Source organism: Rhinopithecus roxellana, unplaced genomic scaffold (assembly GCF_007565055.1).
Source record: "Rhinopithecus roxellana isolate Shanxi Qingling unplaced genomic scaffold, ASM756505v1 contig4653, whole genome shotgun sequence".
In the NCBI taxonomy this organism is placed as follows: Eukaryota; Metazoa; Chordata; class Mammalia; order Primates; family Cercopithecidae; genus Rhinopithecus; species Rhinopithecus roxellana.
In genome coordinates this window covers 3881-25000 of record NW_022143447.1, presented here as the reverse complement: position 1 = coordinate 25000, position 21120 = coordinate 3881, and the positions used below count along the sequence as shown (strand labels likewise).

The following is a 21120-nucleotide window of genomic DNA, read 5'->3' as shown; positions in this document are numbered from 1 at the left end:
ACTTCTGCAGAGTCACAAGCACGTGGAAGACGCACAACTGGGCCACGAGTCATCCCATCTGCAAGGACTCGGCTGCTGGCACCTCCACCAAGCTACACAGTATATGTTAGAGAAGCAAGCACATGTTACCCAAAAATGCTCATGCTTGACCTAAAAGGTATCAACTAATTGTCCTTAAAACTCTTCTCATTGTCTTGCCCATGATGTATTTTAAAACTGGCAAATATATAAATGCCAACTTACATCTATTGCTCTGCAGCCTCTATTGGTGCTGGCCACAAGACAACCTTCTGTTGTTGCCATTGGAACCTGAAATTCTTTTCCATCCAAGCAAAGGGGTCCTGCTACTCCAACAGGGATGGGCATATATCCAATAACATTCTCACAACAAGCTCCCATCACCTACAAGGTAAAGTCAGGCACCAAATGAAAATCTATATAGTAAAATGCACAAAAACTCATCTCAACTTGTCATTAATAAACTATCTTCAAACATAATCCTTTAGTATGTACGTATTCTTTTTTTTTTTTTTTTTGAGACGGAGTCTCGCTCTGTCGCCCAGGCTGGAGTGCAGTGGCCGGATCTCAGCTCACTGCAAGCTCCGCCTCCCGGGTTTACGCCATTCTCCTGCCTCAACCTCCCGAGTAGCTGGGACTACAGGCGCCCGCCACCTCGCCCAGCTAGTTTTTTGTATTTTTTAGTAGAGACGGGGTTTCACCGTGTTAGCCAGGATGGTCTCGATCTCCTGACCTCGTGATCCGCCCGTCTCGGCCTCCCAAAGTGCTGGGATTACAGGCTTGAGCCACCGCGCCCGGCCTGTATGTATTCTTTTTAAACAAAATTTTTAATTTACCTTTAAAAAGTGTTTAAAATACTAAAATCTTTGAGTAATGACTATAAAAACAGGAAAAATATTTTTAATTTCTATGACCTACATCATAAGCAGAATAAAAAATTAGGGTAAAATGATTTAAAAGGAAAATGTTTTATAAAACTATGTACATACATGAAACTAATCAAGAAAAGAAAAAAATTAAAAACATACAAAGCAAACTTCTCTTAATCAAGAAAACAACATACCAAGGAGTAATTATAATCCCTGTAAGGTAGGTACCAGAGAAGAAGGTTCTGAAAGCTTTTTGGAAAGTAACTGTCGGCGAATAGATACACCACGCTCATGAGTTTCCATCAGAGTTTCCAACTTGTAGGCTGGGATATGCTTAGCATTCACTAACTGGATGATCTCAGCATCACTAAGGAATTTTGCACCTTTCTAAAGAAATGGAGAAAAAAATGAAATTGGGGTTAGAGAGAGAGATGAAACAGAAGGCTTGAAGGACTGTATTTCATGTTATAAACCATTTAATAAACAATGCTAAGTTAAATAATGTAATTTTTAAATTAAATCACTGTAGTTTTTAAATAAAAGATACCTCCGGGGCCGGGCGCGGTGGCTCAAGCCTGTAATCCCAGCACTTTGGGAAGTCGAGACGGGCGGATCACGAGGTCAGGAGATCGAGACCATCCTGGCTAACACGGTGAAACCCCGTCTCTACTAAAAAATACAAAAAACTAGCCGGGCGAGGTGGCGGGCGCCTGTAGTCCCAGCTACTCGGGAGGCTGAGGCAGGAGAATGGCGTAAACCCGGGAGGCGGAGCTTGCAGTGAGCTGAGATCCGGCCACTGCACTCCAGCCTGGGCGACAGAGTAAGACTCCATATCAAAAAAAAAAAAAAAAAAAAAAAAAAAGATACCTCCGCAAAATAACAATTCATTTTAATACAAAAATGCCAAACAAACATAAATACCATATCATTAGATTTTACAATACAAAGACAGGCTTGCGCTAATACACCATAAAAAGAAAAATAAATGTGAATTTAGCAAGGTTTCAAGTGTGTGTCAGATGTAACCGCTATTGTTTAAACTCTAGTAAACTTTCTATAATATCCTGAACAGGCAAGATATGCACATGGTTTAAAAACTAAATATTAAAAGAGATATAACAAAAAGTCTTCATCCCATCTCTGTCTACCATCTGCCCAGTTCTTTGCTACCTACACATAAATAGGTACCACTGTTTTATTGTGTATCCATCCAGAGATTTTTATGCATGATTATAAATACACACACACACACACACACACATATATATACACACACACCACACATACACACACGCACATATATGGGTATAAATTCACACAAGTGTTGGGCCAAAGGGTATGAACATTTATAATCTTATAAATGTTTATACTTTTTACAAATTTATTAATTTGAATTAACACTGTCCAATGCCTTCTCACCAAACGTAAGAAAAGACCTTTCCAGGTTGGGGGCAGTGGCTCATGCCTATAATCCCAGCACCTTGGGAGGCCAAGACGGGCAGATCACCTGAGGTCAGAGGTTCGAGACCAGCCTGACAAACATGGAGAAACCCGTCTCTACTAAAAAAAAAAATTAGCCAGGCATGGTGGCGCATGCCTGTAACCCCATCTACTTGGGAGGCTGAGACAGGAGAATCAATTGAACCTGGGAGGCAGAGGTTGCGGTGAGCCAAGATCACGCCGTTGCACTCCAGCCTGGGCAACAACAGCAAAACTCCTTCTCAAAAGAAACAAACAACAAACAACAACAAAAAAAAAAAACCAGAAAAGACTTCTCCCGACAACCTCAATAGAGAGTGTTATTAAACTTTGGGATTATTGCCAATCTGATGAGTGAAAATATCTCAAGTATAATTTTAATTTGCATTTCTCTTAGGATGAAGTTAATCACCTTCTCACTTTTTAAGAGCCATATGTAATTTTTCCTGACAATAGACTGATTATATTATCTGCTTTTAAAAAATGAGATAAAAATTTAGTCTCATCAATTTGCAGGAGCTCTTTATATATTACAGATTAGCCCTTTAGCCTTTAAATATAAATTGCCAATATTTTCTCTTAGTTTATTAGCTGTCTCTTGACTCTGCTTGTGGTGGTGATATACAAACATATGCATACACACATATATACACACATTCACAATCACCACTCTCCACAAAACTGGCACCAGTAATTCACTTTTGTGACTACTACCTGTGGGTTTATTCAAGGATCTCTGCAAACACTAATATTAGTCTAATTTTTCAAAAGAATAGTAAGATAAACATTAGCTGGTTTATGTATTGTCAGTGCAAATTCATTCATTCTCTTAAAGTTTACTGAGCACCTATGAAATCCAAAGCCTTCTCAAGACATGGACTTAGCCTTCTAAGAGCCTGATTTCTAATAATGGAGATATTCATCTAAATATGATATAAGCAACAAAGTACAACTGCCATTAAAAATGCAGTCTCTATATAAAGGATGCTTCAGAAAAGAAAGGTTACTTCTGTTTGGCAGAATTGAGATAGATTTCATAGGTGCTAGCATTTGCCCTGAAGGTGTGAGCACCTGGAGATGGGGAGGCACGTCAGATGACAAAAACAATAGAAACCCAGAGTTGGGAACTGTGTTTAAAGAACAATGACTAAGTTCAGCTAAAAAGTATATGATTAAAGAATGTAGGCCGGGTGTGCAGTGGCTCATGCCTGTAATCCCAGCACTTTGGGAGGCCATGGCAGGCAGACCACTTGAGGCCAGGAGTTTGAGACCAGCCTGGCCAACATGGTGAAACCCCATGTCTGCTACAAATACAAAAACTAGCCAGACATGGTGGCACATGCCTGTAATCCCAGTTACTCGGGATCCCAGCTGATACACAAGAATCACTTGAACCTGGGAGGTGGAGGTTGCAGTGAGCCAAGATGGTGCCACTATACTCCAGCCTGGGTGACAGAGTGACACTCTGTCTCCCAAAATAATAATAATAATAAAATAAAATTTCATTTGTCAAGTATACCTCAATAAAACTGGTGAAAAATTACATTTTACCAATAAATGTATTAAAATATATTTAAAAGAAAGAATTAACCATATTAAGCAGACATGGATGGAACATGATTATATGCATGAAAGCATGAGTAGATTGATATGGTCATGTAGGTAGAAGACCCTGTTCAAATCTCAAAAACAAAAGCAAGCTTCCTCATGGGTATCAAGCTTACAAAATAAAACAAAAACTTTCTTCTATCTTTGAAACTTGTCTCTGTGTTAAACTCTTTCTAGGCCTCAACACACCTATGAGAATACAGCAGTCGCTCATCTCTATGATAAACAGTAATAAACTAGAAAGAGTTTTGACTCTGGAGTCAGAAAATCTTGGACCCTGCTATGAGCTTTACCATTTCCTAGATGTACTACTCGGGGAAATTAAACATACTGGAGCCTCAACGTTCTCATCTAAAAAACAGATAATTCTACCTACCTCTCAAGATTGTGGGAAATAAAGAAAGAAGATAGTATCTGTTAGTTATGTTACATGGTGCCCAGAACTTAGCTGTAGTGTTCAGCAGATACTAGATTTTTCTTCCTTGAAAAAGCTCCTTTGTAATGAAAAATGCCACGTTGGAGTTTATGTATCGTCCTCACCTCTGCATTCCCAAGTATCTGTAGACATTCTTCGTTAGGCCGAGGTTCCCCGGGAAGTTCAATTTCAGGTTCCTGTGTCACCAGTACTGATGAAGTATCAAGTAAGGAGGAGTTACCAACTACAAATGTAGCTTTGTTTGGGGTATCTGTTTCAGCCACCAAGGGTTTTATAACCTCAACTGTTCAAGAGATCAAAAGAAATCTCACAACACGGCACATAATTTTGAAAACAGACTACTTTTTGAAGAAGCAATGAAGGACTGAAAGTGAAGAGAATAACAAGTTACCTTTTCTTTCTCGGTTTACCCCTGTCTCTTCCTCTATTGAATCACATTTCTGGTTATTTCTGACCAGCACAGGTTCACGTCTACAACAGTTGTCTGGGACTTTCTTTTGTGTCACTACAGGAGATGTGATAGGGTTTTTTAACGAGAGTGTAGATTCTGTCTCTGCTTGTTCAAAGAAGATGTACTTGACAGCCAGAAGGAGAGCTAAACTTAGGGTAATAACTTGTTCAATATCCATGCTGATCATTCTAAATAAAATAAAGCAAATTAAAATATTATTCAGAAACGTAAAGGATACAATCTAAACTTGTATTAGCATAGAGTACTATGATTAATATATCACAAAGTAGATTTCAGTTAACTTACTTAGAGAGATAAAATTGCCAGAGGGAAACACTTGGTTCAATTCTCTTAGACACATTTTCATCCAGTCCTAAAGAAACCTTAGAAGTATCTGCTGTACTGTTTTGAGGAGAAGGATCAGCTATCCAGCGACTGTGAGCATGAACAAGAACCAAGCCTAGAGACTGAAATAAAATTTTAAAAATAATGTGTCCTCTGCATATCAACAGAACTTAAATGTCTTATCCCTAGCAAACAGACAACCAGCCATTATCTCTCATAGCTTCCTCTTACCATGAAAAAAAAAGCCCCAAGTTTGCTATGCAACTAAATAAAGTAGTGACCCCCCTGAACTACTGAAAACATCCCAAAGAACAGGCTTTCAAAGGGAGATAAGGTGGAGGAACTTAAAAAGTTTGTTTAGGAGAGAGGGGCTAATAAAGACCAGGAGCCTCAAAGAAATGAACACATTAAGAAAAAAAGGAAGAAGGGGGTGCAATATCATTGAATGGGCCAAAAATTGTAGAAAATAATAAATCTTAAAAAGAATGAGATTGGAAGTGAGGATACTAAAAGGAGAAGAAAACTATGTCATTACCATAATCATCTTGACCCTCTGAGTTACAGGGTTTGGCTTATTTTCTTCTTCTTCTAAAACTCGGGCAAAATGGCTGAGCTGCCAAATTGGACGACCCTCGCGGCTTTCCCGAGAAAGCTACAAATTAAGTCAGTGTGACATTAGAAGGTATTGATTCTGTTCAGGTAAACTGATGTAAGCAGAAATACTACTCTTCTACTAGTGCCATATGTAAGAACTGGTCTTACCTCTAATACCAAGGACACACAAGCTGGGAAGAAAGTCATGAACACGAAGTAGTTGGCAAGAACTGACATGCAGCCAAAGCAGCACATAATTTCAAGCTGACGAACCCCTGGTTAGAGAAAAATTAAAGATATAACTAGTTAAGTGTATGTATTTTTGATGCTGCATGTATCACAAGGATATATTTGCCTTCCTGCAGGTAGACAAATACATGAAAACATCAATACATTAAGCTCCTTGCCATTTACTGGAAATAGAATTAGCAACTCAGAGGTGATGCCAAGCCTTAGGGGACAGCAGGAATAAGTACAGAACTCTAAGTCCCTCAAGGGCAAAGCTCTTGCCTTCTCCCATGTCCCCAGTATCATAATGCCAGGCAGAATGGTAGTGTTTAATACACAACATAAACATATGTGTTTCCAATTCCTTTTTGTCAAGCAGTAGTGCCTTGTTATGAAATAAGGAGAGCGCAGGCTACTCTAATGGAGCAAAACCCCAGTTACACTATTGATCTAATCCCACTTGTTAGGAGAAAAGCAATTTGCCAATTAACCAAGGATTTTTTATATAAGTGGAATATCCTGCCAGTTATGCCAGTCCTGATATAAGATCAAAATAATTATTTTTTGTGTACCAACAAACTCTAATTTCAATATAACCTCTATGATGGCTACTGAAGTTCTTATAATTTTGGTTATTTCATTGATCTGTTTGGAAAATGATATAATACAAAATGGCAACTCAAGATTAAAAATTAACAAACATATTCCACTACAAAATGCTTAAGGTATCATTTGGTAATCTCAAATAGAAAACAACCAAATTATAGAGGCTAAGAGACCTTAGATTACCACCAAATCTTTCTCTCTCACTTTACAAATAAACTTGAGCATAATAAAAACATATTTCTGATGTCAAACATAACAATGCTTTGAAACATAAATTTAAATTGTCCTATAAAAACTGCTCACAAAAACTCAAAGTTGTATTTTATTTCCTAAATTTTAAGATATCATTTGACTGACTAGAACAAGCATATATTGTATTTTTTTAAATTCCACAATTACCCTCAAATGTGGAAATTCAAGAGGCTACACAATCACAATAACAAAAGCATTATAAATCAAACTACATTTTAAATGGTAACTGAATATCTTTACAAACTTGAGGCCATCAAAACCATACTTGACCAATGCTTTCATGACTTGACTATCTACTATTTCTCTCTGCACAATATTCACTCATCTTGTTGCCATATGCTCTCCAGGCATTCTTCCTTACTGTGTCCCCAGATAAGTCTCTCTATACACAAAGAAACAGCACCAATCCACATGTATCCAAGAAGCTAAGACTTTCTACTTTTTGTACGGGCTTTTTCAAAGGGTTACTTCCAAGTTACTATGTGTTAAATCTGTCCTTTTCTACCCTAACCCAAATCTCTAATTACACCATTTCTGTATAGCTGTAAATGTCTCACTGCCTTCTCCAACCACAAATCTAATCACTTCCTTTGTCTACTTCTCTGACCATATCATGACAAAACTCATCGCCCAACTGCTTTTCACATCATTATTATTTCAATAAATAACCCCATGGTTTCATGGCCCAACTATTACTTCCTGGCAAATTCTCTCCTCACATATTCTTTTGCTTGAATAAAATCATACAAGTACATTTTCACCTTATCAACACTTTTTCTTGAGTGTAGTGGTGGTTACATGACTATGTCATTATCAAAACTCATAAAATTGTACTCCCAAAAGTAAATTTTAAGGTAAGTAAATTTTTAAAATTAAAAAATATTTTATCTGCTAAATAAAATCTTTGTTGAATAAAAGAAGAAATAACTAAATAATAATTTACTCTCAGAAAGTTAGAAGCAATATTACATTTTTAAAATACTATCCACTGAAAAGGCCTAAACTAACGACAATAATTTACACCCTTAAAAGTTAGATAATTTACTTCTGAAAGAATGAGGCATCTCATTGAGGGCTCTAAGGTACCAGGAAATACACAGTAGTTAACTAAGTATGGTCTTTATGAGAAAGCCATAAAATATAGTCCTAATGATTAGGAGACCTTCACACAGCATAATATATTTCTTCTGGCAAATTTCCATGCCAGGCTGTAATTTTTATTCTACATAATGAAGTCCTATGTTTGATATTAATATCTAATTCTCTACTATCCAAATTAAGAATGAAGAAACGTGTTGAAGCTAATGCTGGGTGCTTGTTGAGATGTACTGCTTACTATTGGATTAAATATTTCCAATCACCTTATTAGGTGAATCTTACTCAGATCTGTCCAATTCCTGACTCTTTTCTCCATACAGATAATTAAAACACAAAAAACCAAGTCACCACTTGAGTCTAAGTAATAGCAGGGCCTAGAAGGTGTCTTGCAGACCAACCTTGGAACGTAATGTTGGTTAAAAAACCAAACAAAAGAAAGCAAATGAACAAAAATATCACAAATATAATAAAAAATTTTAAGAGTAATTTAAAAGTCAGAATTTAACAATAAATAATACAAATCCAAGATGTTCTTTTTCCTCTTTAGTGACATACCTATTTTAAAATATGGCAAAAATTGCCTACAAACCTGACATGGTACCAACTCCAATCACAAGACATTCAACAAGAGCATCGAGGGTAAACGTTGGACCTAAAATTGCCATTCCACGAGCAATATTTTCCCTTACTTCATCCTAAAACAGATCAAACATATCAATGAGGGCAAGGGACAAAATAACTTTTCTAAATGTTAGAGCATCCTATGGCTCATATTAATATCAAATTACTATTCAAAGAGTAAAATATACAATATGATAAAACTAACAGGTATTCAAGATAGAAAGTATAATGGTAATATGACGGATTTAAAAATGAATTTTTTTTTTCTGTTTTGAAATGGAGTCTCACTTTGTTTCCCAGGCTGGAGTGCAACGTGCAATGGCTCGATCTTGGTTCACTGCAACCTCCGCCTCGTGGGTCCAAGCGATTCTCCTGCCTCAGCCTCCCGAGTAGCTGGGATTACAGGCACCCACCACCATGCCCAGCTCATTTTTGTATTTTTAGTAGAGACAGGGTTTCACCACATTGACCAGGCTGATCTCGAACTCCTGACCTCAGGTGATCTGCCTGCCTCAGCCTCCCGAAGTGCTGGGATTACAGGGGTGAGCCACTGCGCCCAGCCAAATTTTTAAAAAAGAACGTATAGTGCCCTGATTCCCTTTCCACTGAATAAGATATTTCTTAGGAATATTCCTTTGAGGTCGTGCATTAACTCTGTCATTTAAATCCCACATAATTAAATCCTACAACATTCTATATTTTTGCCTACCATGGCAGAAGCTTAGTTGCAAATTTTTTATGAGATCATATTAGTATTAATAAAACCAAACTCATTTCCTTGTTAACATGTTCAAATGATCATACACATTATCAATAAATAATCAGGGCAGAATTGCGTACTATTTTATACTCAAGATGCTCTGATATAATATTGTTAAAAAGGTTAGGTTCTTCAAAGTGACTAATGAACATTAAGAAGAAACTTAAAATAGGAAATAACGCCAGTGTTAATTTAAGGGATTTAAAAATAAGTCTGACCAGGCACGGTGGCTCACATCTGTAATCCCAGCACTTCGGGAGGCCGAGGTGGGTGGATCACTTGAGGTCAGGAATTAAAGACCAGCCCGGCCAACATGGCAAAACTCCGTCTCTACTAAAAACACAAAAATTAGCCGGGGATGGTGGTGCACACCTGTAATCCCAGCTACTCGGGTGGCTGAGGCAGAAGAATCCCTTGAAGCCAGGAGGAGAAGGTTGCAGTGAGCCAAGATCTCGCCACTGCACTCCAGCCTGGGCGACAGAGTGAGACTACATCTCAAATCAATCAATCAATCAACCAACCCTGGGGTTCTCGTCCATTAGATCCTGTTCTGCTCTCTGATGTGTTTCACTAGGAAAACACTCTTATTTACCCAAAAATTTTTACCATAATTTCTGAAAACTTTCAAAAAGAAAAATGGAGGCAATTCCAAATTCCAGTAGCTACAGAATCATAATTGAGTTGTTAGATAGAGGGGACTGTTCCTGGGGCACTTATGGAGACCCGTCTTGGGACTTGAGAATTAAACTTAAAACTCTGTGCAATTCTTAAATCTTGAACTATGAAGAAACTCTATTAATCCTTCCTATTAATGTAAACTGAAAAAAGGAATACTATTCACATTCCTATCTTATATAATACTTACCTGTGAGTTGGAACTGAGGGCAAACTTTGCTAATGCACTTGCTCTGGAAAGGTCAATCAGAAGGAGAAAAAAAGGCAAAGCTTCACTGGAAAAGAACAAAATCATCAGATAAATTTAATGAGAAAAAGTATGATTTAAAAAAAATTCTTCTTAGAAAAAAACTTTCCCCCTCTATATTGTATGATCCTGTAGTATGTGTACCTTTCTGCAGACAAAAAGGTATACCCTATATTTCTTCGGCATCCTCAAAGCTAAACATAACAGTTGCTCAAAATATTTGTTAAAAATATTTTTAATGTTAAAATTTAAGTATATTTACATTTAAACACCTTTTGATAATTTTGTATCAAAAGATCATCCTTGGTAAAAAGTACCTCCTTGGATTACCATTAGGGAAAAAAAGTGGAATATATAAAAATTTTCATTAATCACTACCTGTGGAAGGATAAACTAAACAAACTCTCTGGAAACTAAATTGGCAATGATAGCACTAAAAAGCTCTTAAAAAAAAAAAAGTAAAACCACTGTCTTGGCCGGGCGCGGTGGCTCAAGCCTGAAATCCCAGCACTTTGGGAGGCCGAGACGGGCGGATCATGAGGTCAGGAGATCGAGACCATCCTGGCTAATACGGTGAAACCCCGTCTCTACTAAAAATACAAAAAACTAGGCGGGCGACGAGGCGGGCGCCTGTAGTCCCAGCTACTCGGGAGGCTGAGACAGGAGAATGGCGTGAACCCGGGAGGCGGAGCTTGCAGTGAGCTGAGAGCCGGCCACTGCACTCCAGCCTGGGCGGCAGAGCAAGACTCCGTCTCAAAAAAAAAAAAAAAAAAAAAAAAAAAACCACTGTCTCACTCCTAGGAATGTATCTGAAGAAAATGATTATGAATATGAACAAAAATGTAGTTACAAAAACATTCATCACAGAGTTGTTATTAATGAAAAAAATTAAATAACCTAACAGTCCAACATTAGATGATTAATAAACTACAAGATGTTTAGACAGAAGAGAATACATACAGCCGTTACAAACAATTTAGTTTAACATTAAGGACATGGAGGCCGGGCACAATGGCTCACGTCCATAATCCTAGCACTTTGGGAGGCCAAGGCAGACAGATCACTTGAGGTCAGGAGTTGGAGACCAGCCTGACCAACATGGCGAAAAACAGTCTCTACTAAAAATACAAAAATTAGATGGGCATGGTGGCAGGTGCCTGTAATCCCAGCTACTCAGGAGGCTGAGGCAGGAGAACTGCTTGAACCCAGGAGGTGGAGGTTGCAGTGAGCGAGGATCGTGCCATTACACTCCAGACTGGGTGACAAGAGCAAAACTCCGTCTCAAAAAAAAAGGGACAGGGAAAGATGTTGATAAATTATTATGCATAAAGAAATTATAAAACAATATATATGATGTCAGATATTTTCTTTAAGTATAAAAACAGTAGAAAAGGATATATGCCAAAATGTTACTAGTTATGAAAATTAGCTAATAGTAAAATTATACAAAAAAATTCCCCTTATTTTCTTAACTTTTGAAAATGTGCCTTTGCAGCATGGAGAAGAAAAGTTTTTAAAAATGTATGTTGACAGAAAGTATATTTAGGTTTTAAATACTTACTTCAAGCCTGTCAATTCTTTGTCTAAGAAGTGAATGACAACTGTACTGAATACAAAGCTTGAGAAAATTGTGAAGAGGCCAGCAATACCTAAAATGACAAAAATTCAATACTGAAAAACCTTTATCCTTTACTACACAAATAATAACAGTCTCAAACAGTATTCTGAGATAATACTAGTTTTCTCCAAATTATTAAGGTCTCAAATTTCAGAATGTCTAATTGCCAATAATAAGGAAACTATTAAATGCATGCAGCACACTTTCAGCAACACACATATTTCCAAATACATGATTTGAATGAACAGGTTTATTTCTACAGCACATCAAAAATTTAATGACACCAGAAGTTAAACATGTAAAACTATTACCCAAAATATATTTTGATCCAAGTTGACGTAAATTCTGGAACTGGAAGTAAATATACAGGATTGCTATGCATCGTGTTATTGTCAGAATTATAATGTCACTGCTCAAAACATCCTAATAGGAGAGAAAGAAAAGGAAATTCCAATAGCTCTGACTTTTAAAATAAGAAATCAAAACTAATAATTTTTATTTTGCATGTGCAATTCATTTATATATTGTCATGAGAACATAAATGTAAGCACACTATAAGTCCAATAAAAATATCAAACATGCATACCAAAAATTAAATCCAACTTTTAATCAAACCACTGTGGTAAGCCAATACATCACTGCAATTTTTTTTTTGAGACAGGGTTACATGCTGTTACCCAGGCTGGAGTACAGTGCTGCAATCACAGCTCACTGCAGCCTCAACCTCCCAGGTTCAAGGGATCCTCCTGCCATGGCCTCCAAAGTAGCAGGACTACAGGTGCATGCTACTACATCCAGATAATTTTTTAAGTTTTTTGTTTTTGTTTTTGAGATGGAGTCTTGCTCTGTTGCCCAGGCTGGAGTGCAGTGGTGCGATCTTGGCTTACTGCAAGCTCCGCCTCCCTGGTTCACGCCATTCTCCTGCCTCAGCCTCTTGAGTAGCTGGGATTACAGGCGCCCGCCACCATGTACGGCTAACTTTTTGTATTTTTTAGTAGCGACATGGGTTTCACCGTGTTAGCCAGGATGGTCTTGATCTCCTGACCTCGTGATCCACCTGCCTTGGCCTCCCAAAGTGCTGGGATTACAGGTGTGAGCCACCGCGCCCAGCCTTTAATTTTTTTAAAGACTGGGTCTTACTATTGCCCGGGTTGCCCAGGCTGGTCTTGAACTCCTGGGCTCAAACAATTCTCCTGCTTTGGCCGCCAAAAGTGTTGGGATTACAGGCATGAGTCACTACACCTGGCCCACACTCATTTTTGACTATTAGTTACTTATAAAAGATGTATTTCTCAAATAAAGTCAATTACACTCATTTGTGAAGAGAAAGCAAAATATTGTATTTCCAGTGCATTCCATATAAACAGAAATTTGAGGTAAGTTCCTACATACTAAAGATTCTACTCGGCCGAGCGCAGTGGCTCACGCCTGTAATCCCAGCACTTTGGGAGGCCAAGGCGGGTGGATCATGAGGTCAGGAGATCGAGACCATCCTGGCTAACACAGTGAAACCTCGTCTCTATTAAAAATACAAAAAATTAGCCGGGTGTGGTGGCAGGCGCCTGTAATCCCAGCTACTCGGGAGGCTGAGGCAGGAGAATGGCGTGAACCCAGGAGGCGGAGCTTGCAGTGAGCCCAGATCGTGCCACTGAACTCCAGCCTGGGCGACAGAGGGAGACACCCTCTCAAAAAAAAAAAAAAAAAAAAAAGGTTTTACTCATAACTTTTAAAAATTATGTGGTCCCATATAAGGGCTTAAGGGCTCTTTAGAAATTGAAAATGTAATTTACTTTAGTCAATATCAAATTAACTTCACTAACCTCTTCAAACTTTGGACATTCATAATTCCAACCACAGATCTTACTGTTACCAGTAAACATGTTCATGGACATCATGCAGATGGTCAGTGTCACTGTCCCCACTATGACTTCCCAGGGATGGGAGGCCACAAAGAGGCCATGCATTCGAAAAAGTCTTGACAACATTGTAGATACAGAATCCGTGGATCCTGGAAGGAATATCAAGTGTGAACACTTAGTATACAGCTCATTGTATTTTTAGGAAAAGATTTTAAGGAAAAGTGTGCTATACAGCTCACTGTAGTTTTAGGAAAAGATTTTAAGGAAAAGTATGCTATAAACCCTGCTTTGTATGCACAGTGTCCTATACATATGACTATTTGATACTATTCTTTATAATTCTGGAAAATAATTATAAAATTAAGAGAACTATGTTATTACTTCTTCACTCAAACAATAAATCCTTTACTACTCACTGGCAACCAACTTTAAAGCAGCCATTTCTTAAAATTTGTATGAATTCAAACATTTAAGATCAAACCAGGTAAGTAGCTCAACCTTATTACCTGAGCCTTGCAAGTAGAAGAGCAATCAAGCAGAAAACACAAGTGAGAAACAGCTATTCACATTTTCTAATTACCTAGATATGAAATGCATGTTAAGTATCTTCTTGATCATCTACATTCTGATTACACAAAAGGTAAACACCAAAGAATCTACTTGTTGAGTGTCCTGCTATAAATCATGTTAGTTTATAAGATCCTCAAGGGCAGGGACCTCTTGTACTTTTTCATTCCATAAAACATGGCAGAATGTCACTAGCAAAAGGATGTTTAATAAAACCTTCCTAACATTGCTGTCAACAGAAAAAAAGTCTTTTCTGATAGATGTTTCTACATTAATAAAACAGGGTAAGAATTTTGCTGTGGTGGCTGCTTTTCTTCTAGCAGAATCATCAACAATAGTGCTAGAAGACCAGTAGAAAAGCATTAGACGTGAAAAGCTCCCAACTTTCACAACTAATGAAAAGCTAGAACAGTAGAAGAGGATGACTGGCTGAAGTATCTGTATATAGCATTCAAAAAAATTCCCAATAGAACATATACAAGATTTTCATCTAGTGACTACCATGACTAAATTTCCTGTTTGCTAAATAGTAATTCTGATATTCTGATTTTGAAAAAAATCTTGTATTACCATTGGTCTCCACAAATAAACCTGCAAGTCTTACTTCTTTCACTAAAATTAATGCCTGTGATAAAGCATATTAGTAACCTGCAAAAATCAACCAAAAAGACTTAAAAAGTAAGCTCATTAACTGCCACTCTAGCAAGAATTCAAATGAATCTCACATTTAGTAATAACTAAGAAAGTGATTCATCTGTTGAAGACAGACTATAAAAAGGCAATCAAGTAAGTGAAACAAAGCACTTATCTATTTATAAAGGGTTAGGGGAAAGACAGAAAAAAAAGAAGAGTAGCTTTAAGGAACCAAAGCAAATATCAAGTGTCATCTCTCACTGCATCACTCCATGTTCTCTACATTTCAGACATACTACACCACTAGCTGAATAGTTTTCAAACCGTTGATCCACAACAACTGGATCAATTAGATCATGACATCAATTTCATCAATAAGAACAAACATTTTTTTTTTTTTTTTTGAGACGGAGTCCCGCTCTGTCCACCAGGCTGGAGTGCAGTGGCGCGATCTCGGCTCACTGCAAGCTCCGCCTCCTGGGTTCAAGCCATTCTCCTGCCTCAGCCTCCCGGGTAGCTGGGACTACAGGCGCCTGCCACCGCGCCCGGCTAATCTTTTGTATTTTTAGTAGAGACGGGGTTTCACCGTGGTCTCGATCTCCTGATCTTGTGATCCGCCCGCCTCGGCCTCCCAAAGTGCTGGGATTACAGGCGTGAGCCACCGCGCCCAGCCAGAACAAACATTTTTAAATAAAATTAAATAGAAAACAATATTATAAAAAATAGCTGTTGGGTAAGCCAGGTAGTATGGGTAGGTATTATTTCTTAAAACTAGGTTTCAAGAAACTATACATACGTAAGTGTGTGTCTGGCTTTTAAATTAACATGTATTTCCTACTGTGGGTCACAGTTTTAAAAAGCTGTAGGTACCTAAAGGAATATAAATGTGGCGTGTACCTGCCTGTGTTTACTCATGCTTTTTCAACCTTCCACCCTGAGTCTGATTCATCAATTTACCCTCCAGCACCTTGCACTCACACATAGCATTGCTCAACAAATGCTGGCTTAAATTCTTAAACTATAGTAGCATGTGTTTTATGACACATCTTGAAACAGACCTAAAGATGACTTTTTTTAAAGGCACCTAGATATGGATGTAACCCATGCCCTCTAGTTTAAGGCTAAATGTAGAGCATTCAGGGAACATATTAATGGGGTATGGGAAGGAGAAACATTTTACATACAGGTTGAGTATCCCTTATTCAAAATGCTTGGGACGAGAAGCGTTTCAGATTTGGGATGTTTTCGAATTTTGTAATATCTGCATTACATTTACTAGCTTAGCACCCCTAATCCAAAATCCAAAATCCAAATTCCAAAGGCTGCAATGAGCATTTCCTTTGAATGTCAGGTTGGTGCTCAAGAAATTTCAGATTTTGGAGCATTTCAGATTTCAGATCTTCAGATTAGAGACAGTCAACTTGGAACTATCCTGGAAAATGTACAACAGCAACAAAATACTTTCTATTAAATTAGCAGGTACTTGGACTTAAAATATTGGAAATCTTTAATCAAATCTTAGATAAGAACCCTACTTAATTATAACCAAAAGACTCACTAAAAGTAAAAGGCTAGATTTTCATGATGGTATTCTATCACACAATTTCTTTCTTACATTTAAAACACAACTCTACCAATTGTTCTACAGGATCAACTAGCATCGAAGTTCCAGAAAGTAAATTAACTATGTGTTTCAAAATTAGGTCAAAATTATTTCTAACCCTCTTTCCCTGCAAAAAAACACTTCAGCTCAGATTTTTCCTCATTATGTCAATCAGATTCATTATTATTAAAAAGTTAATTCATTTGAATTAAAATCTTAGCTGCAACCCTGTAGGAACACTAACTTGTGAACAAATTGGTTTAACATCATAAACCCATAATTATACATTAGACACATTATGTATTCCCTCAAAAGATTTTATGGTGGCATTGTAATTCTGGGACTTTTTTCCTAGGTGTAAAGTCATCTTTGCATATTCAAGGAAAAAAATTACACATGACCCTGTCAGCCATCCCTAAACACAGAAAACCCCACCTATTTGGAAACAAACTGAGCAATCTTATAAGGGTGTGTCAAAAGCAACCATAATTATAAACAATCTCATTTCTCATGAACATCCTCCCCATTGCCCTGTGATTATGCAAAGCATTTACATGCCATAGAATCCAATCTTCCACCTTCATCAGCAGTTGCAAATGGAACAAGCAGGCTACAGGATAGCTCCTGCAAATTGAGTTGACAGTATTTATGCAACACTGCAATAAAAATTAATTTCACTTAAATAAACAAAACAAATAGGCAAGGTATGCCTTACTTATTCAGACTAAAAAGTATGCTGCAAACGTTTTACAGATTCTTTAAAAGAATGGATAATGCTTAAATGTCAATCCAATCTGCTACAGAAACCACCTACCACGACCAACTGCAGAAAAGGATGTTTCGGCATCCTACTTCCTCCTACTCAGCACTCCGCCTGCATTGACATTCCAGTATTTGATTATATACTATCTTATAGTGTTCTCAAATTAATTAAATGTGTACATTTTGTCTCTTTGAAGGCAAGAACTGCGTCTTATATGGCAGTCATTTTCAATCCCAACAGGATCTAGCATTCTGCTGTTCAAGCTGGTATTCCAGAAAGAAAGAAAAAAAAAAAAAAAATCTTGCACTGGCAATCGGGAAACCTGGATTCTATACCCAATTAGCTCACATTCTATTACATGCTGTTTTTAAGTCATATCTCTTCTCTTCATTCACTTACGAAGCTAGAGCTCCAAAGTTCTCTGACAAAGGTAAGTATTAAATGGAATCATACGAAACTGCTATTTTTGTAGGTTAGCTGAATTTTAAATACTGGCAATTTCACATGGGTCAACCTAAGTAGACCACGTGATTCCATAATGTGGCTATCTATGGTCTAGAAACTAGACCATAAAGGAATAATACAAAGAGTGTGTGGATGCTAGGCATACTCACAGACTTATCTTGAAATGTTTATCCCAAACACCTGACAATTTTCATGTTAATGCTGTAACCTATGTGCAATTTTGTTTAACCTTCATGTTACTAATTCCCATTTGTCTTGACCACCAAGTTTATCATAAGTTCTGGAAGAACACCACAAAGCAGGCCTGCAAAATCCAGTCTATGCCCAAAGTACTGTCCAGGCCTTTGCTAGATTATCTCTAAATTGCAAAATGCCTTTCATTGCATGGAGACGAAAATAAATTCATAAGTAAACAAAAAGTACATTCTCTACCTTGTGGGACGCCGAAATCATGCACATTTAGTATAGCCCAGAAATAAATGTTTCCTACGACTCTGCAGGACCATGTCTAAGAAGGCATATCCTCAAATCCTGAAATATTTCAAACGACTACTTAAGAATGGAGTACATCGACCTCCTCCTACTGCAGAAATTAACTCTTCTATATTTCTTTCTACAAGGTACATTTTTCCTAAAACAACATCAGCACCAAAGAGACTACGCCCCTTATCAAAAAAAAAAAAAAAAAAAAAGAAGAATCTTTTGAGTCCTTGTGCGAATCCCCACGTTGGGTTCCGCATCCTCTCAAGCCGTTCTCCTGTAAATAACCGGACACATCTACACCAATCCACGGTTCTTTATGGCTCTAAGTTAGTCAGCAGCATTTACAGAGATCTTTCCCGTCACGTAAAAGAAAGGCGCGAACGAACAGCAGCTCCTGGGCGTGAATGCCCGGATCCAGCAGCCGCGCTTCTCCCGTCTGCCCTGCGAGCTGACAACCCAGAAGCCCCACAGACCCCTAGTATTTCTCGAATCCAGGGGTCTCCGAGGTCACCCTGCCTGACACCCTTTCCGCCCCGATTATCGCGACCATGCAGCCAGCACTGCTTACTCTGAACAGGGCCGATGAACGCGGCTACGCCCCGCGGGTCCACAGATGATGACCGCAGTCACCAAGAGGCCAGACCGCCGCCCGCCTCTCAAGCCCAGTTCGGGACCCTGGGTTCCTCCGACACTGGTGCCGGTCGCCGCTCGGCCTGCCGGGCCTCAAGGACATTCCTTGCAGTCCCCGCGGGTCCGGGCCGCCACACCACAAAGTGCAACCGCAGCACCCTCCAGGTCCGCAGGAGCTGCCGGCAGCCACTTCCCAGGGCCGAGGGAAGCTCCAGAATTGCCACCAAAATAGCCCAAACCCCACTCCCACTCATCTCGCCCAGCTCCCCGCCGCCCCGGCCCCGCTTCTTGGCCACCACCCGCCTCACCTCCAGATCTCACTAGAGGCCACCGAACCCCGGCACCGGTGCTCCGCCCGTCTCCAGTCAACGGAGACACGGAGCGGAAGGAACCCTAGCCTTACGCACGCGTGGAGCCGGACGAGCCTTCGACCAATAAAAGAGGATCGTTCGATTGTCTAGCCAATCGCCTGGGGGCTGCTCGGCCTGACGGCGCTACGTCACGAACGGTCGCCTTAACAACCGCCCACAGCTCTCTGCAGGGCCAAGAACAGGCACCGCACCATCTCTCACCACGGCTCGGCCAACCAATAGCCGTTCGAGTCCCAGCAGTAGGGCCTGCCTATTGGCCCTAGAGCCGTGGGGGCGCAAGCATGGCAGCTGCCTAGGCGAAGGCGATAGGGGACCTGGCGGGTGGAGTGTCCCACAGCCCCAGGGCCTGACCCGTGGTCATCCTGACTGTGAGAGTACAGTGGGAGGCAGTTATAGGAAGCAGAATTGGAGCGTGAGGGAAAACGCAGGGTCAGGTCGATGACTGAAAGCTCAGTTACTAGCGCGGGAGAGATGGAGAGAAGTGGAGGCGGCCATGAAAAAAAGAGGAGTATAAAAAAGGGAAGGTGGCAGCGACGAGCACCTCAAACCTATAACTGGCCGGTAGCCTAAACCAGCGGTTTCCCGAGATTTACCCGTTAGTGTAAATGGCTCCGGTTACCTGCATCTCTCTGTCTTGTGTGGGACATCCATTTCATGCTGGATTCTCTCTGAAATGTGCCTCTCCTGCGTCTTCTCTGCGTTCCTTCTGCTCCCCACCTGGTGCAGGGCTTTATTATCTCTTACTTAAAACAGTGCAATAGCCTCTCCAAACTGGTCTTCCCAGTCTTAGACACATGCACTTTCCAATCTCTCCTGCACAACTCCCACACGCAGCATGTGGCATACTACTTCCTATTATGCCATAGACCCAAATCAGCGTTTCTCACTGTCTACTGGATTAAAGAAAGAACCTGTCACCACTAATATGGCCCCATCATACATTTCTGACGTATCTGTACTTTCCTGTGTGAACCTTACAGTTCAACCAGGAGTAACTGGCCCTTTTTCAGTCACACTCAGTACCTTTTTACCTTCCTGCTTATGTTCTCTTTGTTTACCTTGGATATGCCTACCCATTTAAACTGTTGAGATCCTAAATATCCCTTAAGGGCTTTTTCATATACCACCTCCTTTTCTAATTCCCTCAAACACATCATCCCTGCCGACCTTGAAAACCCATAAAATTTCCGTAATATTTTTTGACTTGCCTTACTATCGTATGTGGAAATTTATTAAGGGCAGGAATTGTATTTCACTCAATTTTTAAAGCCCATATTTTGAAACACAGTACCAGGAAAACACTAAACACTCCCTAGTTTTAATAAATGATTATAGATTCTTATAATCCTTATATAATAGGTATTATTCCCATTTTACAAAACAGTAAAAATTAAAGTTTGTCAAGCAACTTGCTGTAGATCACATAATGAGTAAAACTGGAATTTGAACCCAGATCTAATGCTTAAGCTGGTTCTACTGTTCCCCACTGCTTCCGTGTAAGACCTTCATTCATATCTCTTTACCAAATGTTGTGCCTTTGAAATGCTCATTATGTGGATTACACTGTGGTTGGCATGGGAGATATAGTGACAAACATGACAGGTATGGTGCCTGCCTTTATGAACCTTGCACAGTAAAGAGAACAGGTGAACTACCCGAAGACTGCAGTGTTTTCTTAGCAGCCTTGTCAAAAGAGAGAGAGAGAGAGAAAAGTATATAAGTACCAAGAGCCTAGAAGCTGTCATATTTTTAATGCCGCTGCAAGTCTCAAGGGCCAAATATCTCAGAAGTTACAGATTGTACACATGCCTACTAATGTAATTCAAATAAGGACTATAAAG

General features: G+C 39.2%; 1 pseudogene across 1 annotated transcript in view; it reads right to left on the bottom strand.

The window, feature by feature from the left end:
• The window catches only part of LOC115892041, a 21336-nt pseudogene extending 1326 nt beyond the window's left edge, over positions 1-20010 (bottom strand). The window contains exons 1-14 of the transcript XR_004056059.1: positions 19899-20010; positions 13726-13913; positions 12217-12328; positions 11849-11936; positions 10231-10315; positions 8574-8679; positions 5969-6075; positions 5742-5858; positions 5168-5328; positions 4802-5049; positions 4515-4693; positions 1082-1274; positions 244-402; positions 1-92 (exon numbers count right to left, since the gene is read on the bottom strand). The exon at positions 1-92 is cut by the window's left edge and continues 66 nt beyond it. The product of XR_004056059.1 is annotated as a 3-hydroxy-3-methylglutaryl-coenzyme A reductase-like (transcript). The remainder of the gene's footprint in view (positions 93-243; positions 403-1081; positions 1275-4514; positions 4694-4801; positions 5050-5167; positions 5329-5741; positions 5859-5968; positions 6076-8573; positions 8680-10230; positions 10316-11848; positions 11937-12216; positions 12329-13725; positions 13914-19898) is intronic.
• Between the last annotated feature and the right edge of the window lie 1110 nt (positions 20011-21120).